Genomic DNA, 19,607 nt, shown 5'->3' on the forward strand with positions numbered 1-19,607 from the left:
CCTGGCTCTGAAGGCTGTCAATGGGCACCCCAGCTCACAGACCAGGGTTGCAGTGATTGGTTAGGAAACTTGAGCCTGGCATTCTGTGCTATGAGCTCTAAGAACTGAGTTACAGATGCCCAGATCATACGTAGTACTTTAATTCAAGTAAGTGCGCTTCCAAGGTGCAAATCCTTATATCTGACACTGATTGTGCTCTTATTTCATAAATCAGGTTTTCCCATTGAAGGTAATTTATCTTTTTTATTGTTAAACCATGAAAGTGATAATTCCACTAAAAAGGAAATAGCAAGGGGATGGTTATATTTTAAGCAAAGGGAGGTTAGACAACCTTTCTCCTCTAGTTGGTCCTCAGACCTAGAGCAGACCACAAGTTCCTTCTTTGAGAGAGTCCCAACACTAAACTCACATTAACAGAAAAGACTAATGGCTTTAGTTTTTACTTTCCCAAATCCTATGAATCAGAATCCTGTCACAAATGCAGCCAAACTGTTGGAAATACATTGTAACTCCCCAAAGGGTGACCAGCCATCTCAGTTTGCCCAGAACTGAGAGGGTTTCCTGGAACACAGGACTTTCAGAGCTAAGAGTTGGTCATCCTGTCTCTGAAACCCACACTGCCTCTTTTCGAGGAAGTGCATGACCTAAATCCAGGGTCTCTCAGCTCTGCAATCATTAGAAATACTTTAATCTGCACAAGCAGCCTTTAGCTCAGGTGCGGAAAGAGTGAACAGGAATCCCATCTGGTGAATTTAAGGAAGAACCGACATTTGCCAATAAAATTTATTGGAAACAGGCTTTCAACCAATTTGCTTCTACTACGGTAGCATATCACCAAACAGATGCAGATTTCCTTGATGCAGGGTTTCATTAGGATTTTTTAGCATGGATCCCCCTCCACACCCCACCTCCCCGCCCCAATCCAATCTCTCAATGCAAGAATTGAGAAGTTGATATGAGCTGGGATTATTCCCCTGGAGGTTTTGGGGGAGAGACGACCCTCTAACCAACAGTTTGGCTCCACTGAAAACCTTAGGGCTTCTCTGCCTGAACCTTGACTAAGAGCTGCGGCAAGAGTTTGCTTCCAAATCCTCTAACAAGCCTTCCCAAGGCCACCTGTGGGTGTGGCCTCCCATCCTCATAGAGCTAAGCTAATCACAAAAAAATATTTAGGATTAAGTCAGGTTTTGACCACCTCAAAGCACAAATAATTTCTTAAACAGGCATAGCATTTAAAAAGCCCTCTGGGCATAACACTAGTTATAAACTTAATGCTTTACCTTTTACAACAGGCAGAGAGCCTTTGCCCCTCAGGACAGGACAGGGGATGGAAAGTACTGGGCTTGCTCCAAAGTTGGCTGTTGTCCCTACATACTCTCTGGATCGCTGAGTCTTGCGTTTGGTGCTGACATCTGAAGTTGGTCTTTGTTATGAGGACACACTCCACAGGGGCTTCCTCAGCGGTAAGTGAACAGTGGAAGCAGCGCTAGATAGACCATGTAATCCTACTTTTGAAGTGCACGAAGCACAGAAATGCAGCAGTGTAAGGCATGGCGGAATGCTTCACTTGGGAGAAATCAGGCAGGCCTTCCACCGGAGCAGGACAACAGGAGGAATCCAGTGATGGAAGCCCAACCACTCTGGATATCTGGGCCCTTCAATGTCACCACTGGGAAGGAATCAGTCAGTGAAGGGAAGAGGTGGGAGGTGTCCCCCCAAAGTACTCACATCTTTTTCTTTCTATGACCTCAGGATGAAAGGGAGGCAAGAATGAGGAACTGGGTAGTCTCTGAGGAAAGGCACCTGAAAAATCTGGCGATGACTAACGTGCTGAGCCATGTGAAAGAGCTCAGGTCCGCATGGCATCATCTGGTTTTTACACAGACCACAGAGCAAGGACAGGGAGGCCCCTGGGTTTTGCGGACTTTCCAAAATACTGACTGAGAGAAGAAAGCTGAAGTGTGAGGCAGAGAACACATGATACTATTTTGAGGTTATATGGTGAACTGGGATTCTAACATTATATTTAGATGATCTCAAATATCTAACAAGGGAGAGGGAGGGTGTGATGTACTTTATAAAATGCCAGGATAGCTGAGAGCTCTTTGCAGTTGATTCGGAAATTCCTTTGTTTTATGGAGAATGTGGGTACTTTTAGTCAGCTTCCCTCTTACTTTTTTGAATAACAGTTCCCTTGGAAGTTAAGTTTATGGAAAGCAACTGCATCTTCCAGAAAGGTGGAATCATTTTTGAAAGAGTCTGAACATAGCAGGCTCTTAATTAAACACAAATGGCTCAAGCACAAGGTCAGTTTTTAGTTACGGACAAAGAGACACAGATGACAACTTGAGTAATCAGCTATCAAGGGGGCATTGTAAGCATAAGTACTTGAGGGGCAGACGCTGGGTTTAAGTACAGGTCTATCATTTACTAGCTGCGGCCTTGGGCTGTGTTCATTCCTCCTCTGTAAAATGGGGATAAGAGCAGGACCTTACAGGTTTGTTGTGAGGATTAAATATGTTAATGTGTGTAAAGTCTTTGGAACATTGAGCAGTAAGTAACATTAGTACACAAGTGTTACCCATTACCTTTTTTTTTTTTTACTACTATATTGTACTTCTCTACCCAGAGATCTGTAAATAGTACAACTGCCCTGAGATGATTTTTTTTTTTTAATCATGTCTAAAGGTGGGTAGTTAATATAAACGACCCCTAGGATAAATCTTTTTTTCCAGAGTGTCATATTTTACTGGGATTCGTTAATTTTCTAGTAATAATTATGTTACTATAGTAACAGCTGCCCTTCTTGGGGGCGCTCAGGATTCTGTGGCTTCCTTGATGAACTAAACTTTTCTTCCAGGAGCTTCATGACTCAATTATCTCCTGATGACCACAGGTTAGATCTGCTTTTTGAGTAAGAAGTAGAAACCAAGGTCTCAGATAATACCGAACTTAGTCAAATCACCTACTTTTATTTAAAACAAGTCTGCCACGCTCTGGCTAAGTACATGAGTAAGAGAAGTAGTCTAGAATTTTCTGGGAATCAGAATTTGAAGAGGCTGGTTTGCTTGCTGAGTGAATGTGACCCTATCACTCTGGCAGAATGTAGAGTCAGCATGAAGGTAAGACGTGACACATGAAGTAGTACTTTTTCTGCGCAGTTTTCTTCATGAAGTGACGAAGGTGATGGTAATTAAAGAGGAGGAAGAAGACAAAAGCAATGTGTTAAATTCCAAGAGCTCAGAGGCCAGGCTCTGGGCTCTAATCCCTCTGCTGCAATTATTAGCTGGGTCAACAGGCAAAGATAGTTAACATCTCTGGATATCAGTTTTTCCACCTCTGTGTGAAAGTAATAACACACTTGGTTTCATAGGGTTGTTTTGAAGGATTAAATGAGCTGATACAGTGCTTGGAAATTAATGGGATTAGCAATCTCAAATATCAATTCTCCTGTCCTCACTGATAACCAAAAATGTGTCCATTTATTCAATGATTATTTATTAAGCCCCTGTATGTTTCATGCCCTGCAGTAAGTCAGGGAATGAAGGGATACAGAGTGAGGGAAATATAGACACAGCCCCTGTTTTTTGGAGAATTAAAGAGTAGGACCAACAATAATCAGAGAATCTCACCAAATTAATGCCAATGCGTAACTGAAGCGCTGACAAAGGACAGACACACTGTGGGGATGTGACTGGGTCAGGAAGTCTGAGAAAACCTCCTGAAGGAGCAATGAGGGCTGAGCTCTGGAAGAACAGGATTGGAAGGAGGGAAGAGGTGCGTAGGAGGGGCTTGGGAACAGCATTCGGCCAGGAAGAGCAGCACGTGCAAAGGCTCTGTGGTAAGTCTGCTTATTCATCATACTCGCCACCACTTCTCAGTTTCCTTCAGTGGTTCCTACCCCTGGGGGTGTCCCTTCCTTCTCTTTTCTACCTAGAACCACCCACTTTGCAAGGGTAAGACCTAATTCTCAGTCTTCCATGACACGCTCCTCCCCACTTGAGTCCACAAAACCCCACTTCTGTCCCTTTCTTCTGGGACTCTCATTAGAGCAGGACAGGAAAACTACAGGCAGCCTACTGCGACGAGAAGATGATGAAACCAGGTGGCAGCCACAGGGTTCCTGCCTTACCTCCCTGGCTTGTTAAATCCCCAGAGTGCACACATCTGGCTGTCCTGACTCACTGTTTTTATGGAAGGAAAAGGGACCATGTTAACTCAGCCAGTGTTCACATCAGCCCTGTGGACGTCTGTAGTGGTACCCCATTCCACAGCCAAGGCACATGAAAACCAAGTGAACCGCCATCTTTCCTACAACCGGAGTGAGTGGGTGGCCCTTTAAACTCGGGTCTGTCCACCTCCAAAGCCCATTCACATTTTGTATCATACTGGGTAGCACTTGGCTTGATCCCTTTTATTCCCCTCTGTCCAGTCTGCCCAATGATTTGTCGTTCTCCTTTGCCTAGCTGGCACAGTGTTGGTACCTGACAGCGATTCCTAGAAAACCTGTTTCCTGGGTCTTGCTGCTGTGTGTTGTGAGAAAGAGCCTCGGAGATTGCTGGGAAGTGGCAAAAGAACACCCTTTTAAGGGACTGTCCTTCATGAAAAGCATCGTGCCACAGACATTATCACACTGCACAGGGATGCTTCCCTGCCAGTCTGCACGTTAGAATAGAATAGGAATAAGGAGAGGGTGGGGAAGAGGAGAGTGCGAGGGGGAATGAGGAGGGAGAAGAAGAGGAAAGGAAAATAGAAGAAAGGAAAGAATGCTGTCATAACCTATTTTCTTTCAGTAACAAAGAAAACACCACAACAGTCAGATTTTATGGTTTCTCCTGTGTTGAGAGCCCAGGAAGTACGGAATAACTTTTATTAAGCAAGAGAGTACAGAACCATGTCTAACAGTTTGTGGCACAGAGCAGGAAGATGCTCAGTAAAGTTAATTCCTCCTCCTCCTCCTCCTCTCCCCCCTCCTCCTCCCCCCCTCTTCCTCCTCCCCCCCTCCTCCTCCTACTTCTCCTCCTCCTCCTCTTCCTCCCCCCTTTACCCCCCTCCTCTTCCTCTTCCTCTTTCTTCTTCTTCTAAGGCAGGGGATTTCAGGTTGAGCCAATCTGGGATCAACTCCCAGTTCTTTCTTTCTTTTTTTTAAAAAAACATATATTTTATTGATTTTTTTATAGAGAGGAAGAGAGAGGGATAGAAAGTTAGAAATATCGATGAGAGAGAAACATCAATCAGCTGCCTCCTGCACCCCCCCTCCCCCCCACCACCACTGGGGATGTGCCCGCAATCAAGGTACATGCCCTTGACTGGAATTGAACCTGGGATCCTTCAGTCCACAGGCCGACGCTCTATCCACTGAGCCAAACCAGTTTCGGCTCCCAGTTCTTTCTTTTTCCAGCCCAGGGGCCTCTCTGAACCTCACACCCCACATCTACAACATGGGCCAGCAACGTGACCTGGAGGCCTGCGGTGAGGCTGCACGGTGCCCGGCCCTCGGCGGGTCCCAACGAAGCAGCAGTTTCTTTCCTTCTGTTTTATGTATGAGGCAGCTGCTTCACCCCTGGCCTCTCAGCCACCCTGTGAGGTAGACAGTGCTGGCATGATCATCCCCAGGTCGCAGATAAGGAAACAGAAGTTCGGACAGATGAACAAGTGACGTGCACAAGGTCAGACAGCCATGACACAGAGGACCTTGGGATGGAAGCGTGGTGCTCCCAGCCAGGTGGCACGACCGGAGAACGCCTCTGAGACCCACTCACTGCTGACAGAGTGCTCCTGCATCTCTGGTGGCTCATTCCCGTTCTTCCACCTGGCCTAATACCCTTACTTCTTTGAAAGCTGTCAGGCTGGGATGAGAAGGGCAAACTGTGCCGTTAAATACAATAAAATGGGCTCAGAGGGTCTCATCAACTAGGCAACGAAGATAAATAAAATCTGTGTGCACGTATAACTCTGCTTTGACAGTTTGCGTTTTCTGTCATACTTGGACCTGGAATTACTTTTTTTTTGTTGTTGCTGTTGCTCTAATTTTCAGTTTCGTTACATAAAATATAGCTTTTTATAAATTACGCTTCTTCCAGAAAGTTGAGGACCACTGTTGGTACCTCCAAAAATTGCTGGGGACGTGGACCTCAGCAGGTGCCATTACCTCATTAATAAACTACAAATAAGTCCTTACCCTTTGCATGGCACAGTTATCCATGGTTGCTAAGGAACATGGGAATGAGTAGATAATTTATAACTTATGGAGGAGTCGTGCTATGCATATTTATTTATAAGCCACTTGTTCGGGATGCTTGGGTTTATGCTTAACAGAAAATAAAGTTTAAAATAGTGGAATTCTGGTACTATGTCTTTTCTACATCTCTTTCCCCCCATTACTGCACTATGCATATTCTCAATTTTTTTTTTTTCTGAACAAAGCATAAAATAGATATCTAGTCAGACCTCCAACAGACATCCCAAATTGAGCTTTTGTTCCTAACTATGTTTCCGCTGTGGCCTGTCCCACAGCCCCGAGTGATCCCGTTCCAGTCAGGTCATGCCAGTCTCCTTACTCTGCTCACTGTCCTCCCATTGAGGGATTAGGACAAGGGACTCATTATATTGTTCTGTGTCTCGATGACTAACATCTTCCATGATAAGAAGTTAAAGAAAAACAACTCCGCCCTAGCCGGTTTGGCTCAGTGGATAGAGCATTGGCCTGTGGACTGAAGGGTCCTGGGTTTGATTCCAGTCAAGGGCACATGCCTGGGTTGTGAGCTTGATCCCCAGTAGAAGGTGTGCAGGAGACAGCCGATCAATGATTCTCTCTCATCACTGATGCTTCTATCTCTTTCTCCCTCTTCCTTCCTCTCTGAAATCAATAAAAATATGTTTTAAAAAAAAGAAAGAAAAAAAGAAAAGAAAAACAACCCCAAACCCTCCAATGCTTTTTTTCCATCTTAAAAGCCAAAGTCTTGACCACAGTTTACAAGGCCCTGGGCGCTCTGGCCCCCCTTTTCCTCTTCGATTTTGTTCCTTGCTAATCCCATGCAGCCACACTGGCCTCCAGCTGCTCTGCTCAGCTCCCACCTGAAGGCTTCAGCGTTTGGCCTGTCCTCTGCCTAACAGCCTCTTTCCCTGGATGTCTGCATGTTCTCTAACCTCCTCTTGGCTTGGCAGGAATGCCATTCTCTCAGGGAGGGTTGCACCGATCACCCACTCCTGGCTTACCTTCCACCCCTCCCACGCTCCAATCCCCGCTCCTCTGCCCTTTCCCCTGCTTTATTTTTCTCCCTGTGTTCATTACTGCTTAACACTCCACCTTTTACTAATGTCGGTTGTTCCCTATCTTCCCCAGGAGAAGAGGGGCTCTAGAGAGTGGGGACACCGATTTCTCCCCTGTTTTATCCCCAGTGCTTGCAGTATTTGCCTTATTGTGGGCATTCCATAATTAGTTATTTAGTGAAGGTGTGATTAAACAACCAAGTCATGATTAAAACGTTACGCATGGAAGGCAATTTTTCAAAAGAGCTGTGTTAGGTAGGGGGTAGAAATAAGGTAACTATATTCATTCTTTTGTTATTTTGTCTTTTTTTTTTTTTTTTTTTTTTTAAAGGCTAGATCCTAGTGTAGACTCTCAGTAGGCTACTTAAATTAGGATGTGATTTTATATACCTGAGCAGAACATTAGCCTAAGTTGGCAGACAGTGTCTGGGTGGGGGGGCTCTGAGGGGTAGGCATTGCGGCAGCTGTGAGAAAGTGAAGGGAAGGTGACCCTTGGAAAACCAAGGTAGCAACTCTCCTCTCAAAGTCCAAGACACCCCCTGTCTTTTCCTCTTCCCACCCTGCTGCTGTTGCCCAAAAGGCATTCTCCCACTGCACTGAAGTCTCAGTGCCTCACTCAAACATTTTCTCCATTCCTTGCCTTATTATCGCCCTCAGGGGACCTGGGATTTACATTTCTGATTCACCCCAATTTCACAGTTCCTCAAACCAGGGGCACTTCCTCTGAGCTCACTCTGGTGACTGACAGAAATGCCCCCTCCTCACCACCCCCTCTCCCCCAACCCCCGCTGCAGGACCTTATCAGAAGTAGCCAGGGGTACACCTCGAAGATCTCAAACTGCCTGCCAAGCCCCTTGCAACAAAGAGCACAGCCTCTGCAGTCAGACCTGCCCTGAATCCCGGCTCCTCCCACTGCTAGCTGTGTGCTCCTGGGCACATCGCTTCGCTTTTCTGACTTGTTTCCCACCTGCAGAACGTGAATACAACTACACACTCGTCCAATTTTCATGAGGATTAAGAGAGATAATTTCAAGTGTCTAGTACAGTTCTTGATACAGAGCAGGTTCAAAACAAATGACTGTGCTTCTTGTCTCTTCACGCCTTAAGCACATATTTGTAATTGAGATTCCTTCTGACTTTAATGAGAAGACGGAAACCATTGCATGCGAGTCTCTTCAATTGCTTTTCTGCTTACTGTTATCCAGGCTCAAAATGTCCCTATTTTATCAGATATCCTTTCCTCATTCAGAGAAATGGGGCGTTGTTCCCTTTTCCATGGCTAACTACTCTGGTCTGGCCCTTAATGCCATACTTGTGCCAGACATCTTAGAATTACCCTCCTCTTGCCCCAAATCCCTTCTCTTTAGTCCACAAAGCACTTACACTCTTCTCTCTTACTCTAAACCCATGGTTGGCAAACTGTGGCTCACGAGCCACATGCGGCTCTTTGGCCCTTGAGTGTGGCTCTTCCATAAAATACCACGGCCTGGGCAAGTCTATTTTGAAGAAGTGGCGTTAGAAGAAGTTTAAGTTTAAAAATTTTGGCTCTCAAAAGAACTTTAATGGTTGTACTGTTGATATTTGGCTCTGTTGACTAGTGAGTTTGCCAACCACTGCTCTAAACAATCCCTTTCCTAATAATGATGATGGCAACTGTAATGGTTAGCATTTATTTGTGGGCCGGGCACTACACCAAAACCTACAGAACCATTCTTTCACTCAATTTCCTGTAGAACCTAATGAGAAAGGTTCTTAACAGATACACCTGCTTGAGTGCCATTCTTTTTGTCCTTACTAAGTATGCATGAAGAGCCCTAATCACCGATGCTGAAACTCCTACTTAATCCACATCCCTTTGCAAAGCAGCTAATTCCCTTAATCCTCAAATGGAATAAAATGCTCAAAGGTGTTGTTGACTCCATGTTTCCAAAACTACTAGACATTTCTTATTCTTCACCTTAATCTCTCTGGGACCTGTTTCCATTTCCTCCTCATAGCTCTCCCCTGACACTTCCCTGGACACTCCCAAAAAGACACCCTTCTTCCTCAGAGAGTTTTGTCAGACATCCATTTGGTTCATTTCTAATCTTCACCATGATCGCTCTCTTGACACTCTTATTTAGTCTCCAAGATTTAACTATCGACTCCATTCAGATGCTCCTTAATTTAACCCTCATGCACTAATTTCCTTTTAAGCATCTATAACACATCCAGCCGCTTTCAGGGATCTTCCTGTCCATAACATCTTTACAATTCACGTTGCCTAAGACTGAGCAAATTGCCTTCCAATCCCTATTCAATGGAGCACCATCTTCTAAGCCAGTGTTTCCTAAAGTGTGGTACACGTACCCCCAGGGGTACGGGAAGAGTTTGGTGTGGGTACGCATTGCGCTGGAGTTTAGTGGGGATATGCACTGCACTGTGCTTAGCTGTGCCTAATTTCTATGTTTTCATGAGTACGAGGGGTACTCAGTGTTACGAAAATTATAGAAGGGATACACATATGTCAAAAGTTTGGGAAACACTGTTAAGCAATTGCACCCAAATCCTCCTTTCATCTTGGAGTCCTCTGCTGTCTTCTATGTGTCATCAGTTGCCAAATATCTGCCAGGTGGCACCCCTGCCCTCCTACCTTGAAATATGTCCCTTCCCTCCATTCTCATTGCCTTAGTTTATCGATTTCAGCCCAAACTCTGAGAGTAACTCATGAAGAATCCCTGCAATTCTTTAAACTGGTCATGTGACAGGGTCCACCTCACGAATCTAACTATGAGGGATGACCTGAGGAGTTTCTGAAAAGTCCTAGGAAAAGGTGAGTACATGAAGCCAACTAACGTGAATTCTACTAACTCCGTGGCTTAAAATCACAGTTAGAAACCTGGCACTATTTTTATTTATGAGTATTATTATTATTTTTGAAGCAATTGTACTTCTTTAGGTTTTTTTCAATAAGACAGACTGGTGCAGAGATGCTAAAACAGGTTTAATTTTTATAAATTCAATCCAAAAGTAAAATTTAACTCTGACATGTAGTTTGCCGTTGTGCTGGGGCTTGGCCAAGGTGATAAGGTAGATGGAAAACAACCATCAAAGGTTGGTTCCAGAGATCCAAGATTTATACTCACCTCTTCCCAGAAACAAACTGGAATTACAACAAAATTATAGAGCAATCAATTTGAATAACCAATTGAAGACTAGATGAAGAGAAGTTTCATAACCAAGGATTTACAGAAGAAGCCATAAGGAGACTGGTAGGAAGGGCAGAGAGACATGAAAAGGGCTGGTCCCACTCGCATGGGCAAGGACTGAAATTCTGGAAGGATATCTCAGCCACAAAGGTTCCCCTTGAGAAGCCTAAAGTCTTAATCCCAATCCAGGCTCCCTACCCCAGAGCACCATAGCCAGGGAAAGGCACCCATATGTCTGGGTGACAAAACCAGCAGGGATTCTGTCCTCCAGGGAGAGATAGGAGTCTGCTAGAGCCACAGACACCCTCATGAAGGGCTCATACACAAAATCTCACTCATAGTTTGTGGACTCTGGTGGAGGGAGGGCAGAGCGGACTAGAGTGCATAAAGAGGCACTAGAGTTTGTGGCTCTGGGGAGAGAGCATCAGCCCAGGGGAAAGCAATAGCTTCAGCTTCTGGCCTCTCTGTAGACTCAGCCTGCAGAGCTTGCATTCTCCTGAGGTGTCAGCTGCCTGAACCTGGGCTTAGAATTCCGGTGAGAATCAGAGGGTGACAGTGACTGAGTTGTGTGGCTTTGGGGAGGAGGTCATTCCCCCTCCCCCTTTCCTATATACCTGACTGGAGCCTTCCCCTCACAAGAGATTGGTTACCCCAATTCTCCGGGACCCCAGTGGCCCCACCCTCTCAACTCCTGGTGGCTTCACAGTGCCAAGGTCTGGGAAGAATCCAGGACAAACTGAGTTTTGTGGCTCAGGGATGGGGCCCACTGTCCCCTCCTCTTCCCTAAGCTCCACCAGATACCTCCCCTTTATGGGGAATCCACGAACCCCATCCTCACTACTCTCAGCAGCCCCACCCTGTTGAGATCAGGCTCCTGGCAGAATCTGAAACAGACTGAGTAGTGTGGCTCTACAGTGGAGGCTATTTTCCCCTCACACAGCTGAGCAGTGCAAAGCCCTCCTTCACACGGCCAAATCTTGGTCTGTTTGGGCCTGATAAATTCTGCTGGCCTCACCCTGATGATTCCCTGAGGTCATGTCCTAAAGGTGTATGAACACCCAGTTGGTGGCGGCTAGACTTGATATATGCTGGGATATTCACTGAGTGGCCTCAGACTCAGCACTGGCACTGAGTTTGAACCTGTATCCATCTGGTGAACACTAATCACCCTACCTGGTGACTCACTCAGAACCTACCTCATGCAACTTGCATACCGCCAGAGGCTAGTTCAGTGACTGAGCCTAACAGGCAGCCAACAGGCAAAGGCAGATCTCGGGGTTCCTTGGGATTTTGATGACCTGCTTCCGGGCCTGTGCTGTAAAAGCTCACCATGTGCACAGCTGGGTCATTCCCACACACATCTAGGCCCAGCAGAGGAAGCCACAAACTGTGGATCACTTTGTTACTCTAAACAGGTTTCCCAGGGCCAGTCACAGGCAGCATCTGACATTGGTTGGACTGCACAGAGTCCCTCCCAAGAGACTCAAGAACCAACACATTCCATGGCCAGCTTCAGACAGCATCAGAGCAGGATTCGATTAGTTTCACAAGCCGTGTATCTAAAGGAAGATATTGGCAGGCACCAGACCCTACTAAGGCGAATTCCACTTTGTGTGGTCAGCATATGCACAGCAGCTCAAACACTGAGGTATGGCTTGTTCCTCACAGCCAGCCAGTCTGCAGGTCAACCCAGGCACAAACAGGCCAATATAAATCAAGACTCAAATACAACAGCAGTGCCCACACAAACCATATAAGGGATATTCCTGGAGCACCCAGCTCAGGTAATCAAGAAGACTACACTACTGAGTCCCACAGGACATCTAATTTATAAGGCCACTCTACCAAGACTGGAAGTCATAGCAGATCTACATATGACTTATAAATTTATAAATACATAGACACGAAGTAGCAGTCAAAAAATGGAGACAAATGAGAGAATAGGAGAAATCTTAAAAAAGAAAGAAAGAAAAAAAAAAAGAGCCAAATGAAATAGAGATAAGAAATCTATCAGATATAGAGTTCAAAAAAAAAATTATTATAAGGATGCTCAAGGAAGTTACTGAGAACTTCAACAAAGAGAAAGCAAGCATTAAAAAAGGGCATAGAAACCATAATATCTGAAATGAAGAATACACTGAAAGAAATAAACAGTGGGTTGGATAAAGTAGTGGGTCAAAGCTGAAATTTGAAAGACAAGGTAGCAGAAAAACTTAATCAGAGCAGCAAAATGAAAAAAAAAATTTAAAAACATGAGGATAGTTTAAGGGACCTTTGGGACAACATGAAGCATAACAACATCCACCTTATGGAAGTTCCAGAAAGGATTGAGAACCTATTTGAAAAAATGACTAAAAACCTCCTTAACCTGATGATAGAAAAATATATACAAGTCCAGGAAATGCAAGAGTTCAAAAAAAAAAAAAAAAAAAAATGAACCCAAAGGGGCCCACACCAAGACACATTATAATTAAAATGGCAAAGGTTAAAGACAAAGAGAGAACCTTAAAAGCAGCAAGAAAAAGTCAGTTATCTACAAAGGAGCTCCCATAAGACTGTCAGCTAATTTCTCAATAGAAACATTTTAGGTTGGAAGGACTGGCATGAAATATTTAAAGTCATGAAAATAAATGACTTACTACCATGACTACTTTACATAGCAAAGCTACTATTTTAAATTGAAGGAGAAATAAAGAGCTTCCCAGACAACCAGGCAAGAAAAAGTAAAGAAGTTTGTTACCACCAAACCAGTATTACAAGAAATGTAAAAGGCCTGCCTTGGGGAGGAAGCAGAGAAGAAGGAGGAGGAGGAAGAGAAGGAAGAAGAGGAGGAGAAGGAGGGCAGAGAAACACAGTTAAAATAATGAAATGGCAACAATTACATACCTATCAATGGATAGAAAAAGATATTTAATGCTAACAGAAATGAAAAAAACAACACAATGGTAGAATACTTACATCTGACAAAATAGACTTTAAAACAAAGCTATAGTAAGAGACAAAGAAATAAACTACATAATGATAAAGGATTTAATCAAACAATAGAATATAACACTTGTAAACATTTATGCACCCAACATAAGAGAACCTAAGTATGAAAAGCAAACCTTGATGGACATAAAGAGAGAGACTGATAGTAATACAGTCATGGTAGGGGGTTACAGAAAATAAACAAAGAAGTGGTGACCTTAAATGACACACTAAATCAAATGGATTTAATTGGTATGTTCTGAGCATTTCATTCTAGAGCATAGAATATACATACTTTTCAAGTGCACATGGAACATTTTCAAGGATAGACCACATGTTAGGACACAAAATAAATCTCAATAAATTTAAGAATATTGAACTCATATCAAACATCTTCTCTGACCATAATATAGGAATGATAGGAATCAATCACAAGAAAAAAAAAAACCTGAAAAAAACACAAACACATAGGCTAAAGTAACATGTTACTAAAAAAAAAATACATAGGCTAACGTAACATGTTACTAAACAATGAGAGGGTTAACAGTGAAATCTGGGAAGAAATCAAAAGATACTTTGAAACAAATGAAAATGAGAACATAACCACCCAAATTCAATAGGAAACAGCAAAAGCAGTCCTGAGTGGGAAATTCATAGCATTACAGGTCTATTCACGAAACAAGAAAAATCTCAAATAATCAATCTAATTTTACACTTAAAGCAATAGAATAAGGAACAACAAACAAAACCCAAAGTGAGTAGAAGGAAGAAAATAACAAAGATGAAATAATTAAATAAAGTCTAAAAAAACAACAACAACAAAAGATCAATGAAACCAAGAGTTAAATCTTTGAAACAATAAACGAGATTAACAAACCTTAATCAGACTCATCAAGAAAAATAAACAGGACCCAAATAAAATAAGAAATGAAAGAGAAGTAACAACTGACTGCCCAGAAATACAAAGAATTGTAAGAAATATTATGAACAACTACACTGTTTCCCCGAAAATAAGACAGTGTCTTATATTAATTTTTTCTCCCAAAGTTGAGGTAGGTCTTATTTTCAGGGGATGTCTTATCTTTCCATGAGCGAGGTCTTATTTTCGGAGGATGTCTTATTTTCAGGGAAACACAGTATGTGCCAACAAATTAGTAAAAGGCGAAAGATTTATGCAATCTGAAGAGAAACCAGAGCACTGTGCCAACAAATTAGAAAATCTGGAAGAAATCAATGAATTCCTAGAAACATACAATCTTTCAAAATTGAATCAGGAAGAATCAAGAGATTCTGAAAAGACAGATTACAACTACTGAAATTGAAGTAGTAATAAAAAAAATTCCTAACAAACAAAATTCCTGGCCTGGATGGCTTCACAGCTGAATTTTACCAAACATTCAAAGAACTAACACCTATTGTTCTTAAATTATTTTTAAAAATTCAAGAGGACCAAACTTATTTAATGAGGCCAGAATTATTCTAATTTCAAAAATGGAAAAAGACACTACAAAGAAAGAAAACTATAGGCCAATATCCTTGATGAATATAAATGCAAAAATCCTCAACAAAATATTGGCAAACAGATCCTCTAATACATTAAAAAGATCATATACCACAATTAAGTGGGATTTATTTTAGGAATGCAAAGTTGGTACAATATCTGCAAATCAATAAATGTGATACATCACATAAAGTGAAGGATAAAAATCACATGATCATATCATAGGTGCAGAAGAAGCACTTGATTAAATTCAACTCCCATTTATGATAAAAACTCTCAGCAAACTGGGAACAGAGGGAACATACCTCAATATAATAAAGGCCATATATATCAAACCCATGGCCAACATTATATTCAATGGGGAAAAACTAAAAGCATTTCCCTTAAGATAAGGAACAAGACACTTTCACCACCTGTATTCAACAGAGTACTGGAAGACCTAGTCACAGCAATCAGACAAGAAGGAATAAAAAGTATCCAAATTAGAAATGAACAAGTAAAGCTGTATTTATTTGCAGTTGACATGATACTGTATTTTAATAAAGATTCCACCAAAAACCTACTGGAACTGATAAATGAATTCAGTAATACAGCAGAATACAAATAGATATATTCAGAAATCAGTTGCAATTTTTACATACCAATAATGAATTATCAGAAAGGGAATGTAAGAAAACAATCCCATTTCCAATTGCATAAAAAGTTACTAGGAATAAATTTAACCAGGCATGCAAAAGACCTGTACTTGGAAAATTATAAGACGCTGAAGAAGGAAAGTGAAGATAATACAAATAAGTGGAATAATATACTGTGTGCATGGATAGAAACTATTAACATCATTAAAATGTCCATACTACCCGAAGCAATCTATAGATTCAATGCAATTCCTATCAAATACCAATGGCATATTTCACATATCTAAAACAAATACTCCAAAAATTTATATGGAACCCCCAAAACCCTGAATAGTCTCAGCAATCTTGAAAAAGAAGGACAAAGTTGGAGGGATGACAATACCAGATATCAAGCTATACTACAAAGCCACTATAGTCAAAACAGCCTGGTACTGGCACAAGAACAGGCATAAGATCAATGGAACAGAACAGAGAACCTAGAAATCAACCCTAGCCATTATGCTCAATTAGTATTTGACAAAGGATGCAAGAACACACAATGGGTAAAGAGAGTCTATTTAATAAGTGGTGTTGGAAAAAATGGACAAATACCTACAAAACAATGAAACTAGATCACGTCTTATACCATACAAAGGAATAAACTCAACGTGAATTAATGATTTAAATGTTAGACTTGAAAGCATAAAAACCCTAGAAGAAAACATAGGCAGTAAAATCATAGACATTTCTTATAGCAGTATTTTTTCTGATATTGCCTCAGGCAGGATGGGGGAAAAAAGAAAAATAAACATATGGGACCACATCAAAAAAAATTTAACACAGCAAAGGAACCATCAACCAAATGAAAAGACAACCCACTGAATGGGAGAACATATTAGCCAAGGATACATCTGGAAGGGATAAATAACAACAATTTATAAAAACTTATAAAACTCAACACCAAAAAACCAAACAATCCAATTAAAGAATGGGAAAGGACCTGAATAGATACTTCTCCAAGGAGGACATACAGGTATCCCATAGATATGAAAAAATGCTCAACATCACTAATAAGAGAGTTGCAAATTAAAACCACAATGAGATATCACTTCACACCTGTCAGACTGTCTATCATCAAATCAACAAACAAGTACTGGCAAGGATATGAAGACAAGGGAACCCTTGTTCACTGTTGATAGGAATACAGATTGGTGTAGCCACTTGTGGAAAGCAGTATGATCTTACCTCAAACATAAAAATAAAAAATAGAACTGCCTTATCACCCAGCAATGCCACTTCTGAGAATATATCCCAAGAAACCTAAAACACTAATTCAAAAGAATTTATGCATCCCTATGTTCACTGCAACATTATTCACAATAGTCAAGATTTGGAAGCAGCCCATCAGTTGATGAATGGATAAAAAAGCAGCGGTAGTACATTTACACAATGGAATATTACTTGGCCATAAAAAGAAGGAAATCTTACCTTTTGCGACAGCATGGATGGATCTGGCAAGTATATTGCTAAGTGAAATAAGCCAGTCAGAGAAAGAGAAGTATCATATGACTTCACCTATATGTTGGCTCTAATGAAAAAAAATAAGCTAACAAACAAAATAGAAACAGTCTCATAGATACAGAGAACAGACTGACAGCCATCAGAGGGGAGGGGAGTTGGTAGGCTGGGTGAAAAAGATGACGGGATTAAGCAAAGAAAAAAGAACACTCATAGACACAAACAGTAATATGGTGATTATGAGAGGGAAAGGGGGGGAGGGGCTGTAGCACAGTGTAAACAGGAAGTGAATGGTGATGCAGATGATGTATGATAGAATTGTACACTGGAAACCTATGTAATAGGTTTATTATATTATATAATAGGTTTATTATATTATATAATAGGTTTATTAACCAGTGTCAGCCCAACAAATTCAATAATAATAATCTAAAAAGAGCTGGTTCCAGGTAAAACAGAAATGAGACTGGGAGAAGCAGAGGAGCTGCCTTTGCCTCGGGTGCTGTGCAATCTGGACAGTTGATCTCATTTGTCCTCCCACCTGGACTTTGCCCAGGCAGCTGTGCAGAAAGGCTTTTCCCAGCAGCACCCCAAGACAGACTTCTCCCTCCCACTAGAAAACAGTCTGAACTTCAAGTATTAATTTTCACCTCTCAGTCACTGAAAAATATCCCAGGTGTGCAAATTCAGGAAGGTTTACCCTACCCAAAGTTGTAATTTATTTTCAAGTATGATTCTAGGTTTGGAGAAAACAACACCATCTATAGCATTTGAAAAAAAATTGTACTGAATATAATTCTTAAATTTGTAGAAAAATGTGCTCCTGAAATCTGCAAATTTTCAAATTAGAACATCTGGGTTAATTTTTAGTGCTCCAGTAAATGGCGAGAGTTCTAGTCACCAGTTACTGCTATGATCTTGTGTTAGTCACCTAACCTGTTTAGGCCTCTCAATTCTTCATTTGCAGAATCACTAGACAGCATTTAACGAGTCTTCCAGCTCTAAAATTCTATGATTCCTAGTCATCAATATAGGACATATAGGACAACACCCAAAGATCGCACTTTACCAGGAAAACAAACAAACAAAAGTATAAAATCTCAGAATTTTTGAGTTGGAAGATACCTAATAGGTAAAGTTAATTTTTAAATTGTAAACATTTTACATTTCACCACAATTACATACTGAGAAAACATACAATCAACACTCAAATTACCTGTTGTAATGGGGCCTCTGATAGCATGAAAAATCAAAATTTAGAGACAAAGAAAACCTTTATGTTAGGCAAAGATTTCAACTTTTATCATTAAAACTAATATTAAGTACCCAAAGTGTTTATTCTCAGAAAATCCAAGGAGGGGCCTTCCCTGGGCTATTAAGCTCTTTACTGGGGATATGTCAGAAATGCTTCCATTACACAAGTGTGTGTGTGTGTGTGTGTGTGTGTGTGTGTGTGTGTGTGTCTGGGAGGGCAGGGAAAGAGGAGACAAAAAAATAAAGACAGAATGAGAAATTTTAATCTACAATGTTTAAAAAAAATCCTTACAAACTACATAAAAATAATTAGAAGAATCAGACCTCATGTAAGGTATGATTGAAGGTTGTCCAAAATAAAAAATATTAGGTTTCTGATTTATGTGTTCTTTCAAACATAAATTATTACTATGCTTTTTAACATTCTTTTAAATAGTTTAAAAATCTTTCAACATATTATTTTTGACCCAAACTTAATTTGAGATTAAGGATATCTTCTGCCTCTGTTATACTTAAATTTACTTGAGATTAAATGTCACTGATTTATTAGAAAGACAGTGCATGTTCATGGATTGGAAAATTCACATTGTTGAAATATTATGTAAAGCAAGACATAGATTCAACACAATCCTCATAAAAAGCTCAATGCCATTTGCCACAGAAATACAACAAAAAAAATCATCAAATTTGTATGGAACCACAAAAGACCCAAAAGAGCCAAAGCAATCCTGAGAAAAAGGACAAAGCCACGGTATCACACGCCCTGATTTCAAATTCTACTGCAAAGTTACAATAATAAAAACAGTATGGTATTGACAGAAAACCAGACACACAGACTGATGGAACAGAATTGAAAGCTCAGAAATAAATCCGCATCAATGGGCAAACTAATTTTCAATAAAGGAGCCAAATACATACAATTGAGAAAGGGGTCTCTTCAATAAATGTTGGAAAAACAACATGCAAAAGAATGAAATGAGAATGCTATCTAATGCCAGACACAAAATTAACTCAAAATGGATTAAAGAATTGAATATAAGACCTGAAACAATAACATACACAGAAGAAAATATATGCAACAAACTTAATAAACCTTGGTCTTAGAGGGATTTTTTGTGAACTTGACTCCAAAGGAAAGGGAGGTAAAAGCAAAAAGAAACGAATGGGACTACATCAAACTAAAAATCTTCTGCACAGCAAAAGAAATCATCAACAAAGAGGCAAACAAGTGGATGGGAGGAGATACTTGCCAATGATGCCTCTGATAAGGGGCTAATATCCAAAATATAT

General features: G+C 41.2%; 1 protein-coding gene across 5 annotated transcripts in view; it reads right to left on the reverse strand.

Annotated features, from left to right (window-relative positions):
- The window catches only part of NFKB1 (nuclear factor kappa B subunit 1), a 130,692-nt gene that overhangs the window by 59,909 nt on the left and 51,176 nt on the right, over positions 1-19,607 (reverse strand). The gene's annotated exons all lie outside the window — the stretch shown is intronic.

Source organism: Pipistrellus hanaki (genome assembly GCF_964339955.1).
Source record: "Pipistrellus hanaki genome assembly, chromosome: 1".
NCBI lineage: Eukaryota > Metazoa > Chordata > Mammalia > Chiroptera > Vespertilionidae > Pipistrellus > Pipistrellus hanaki.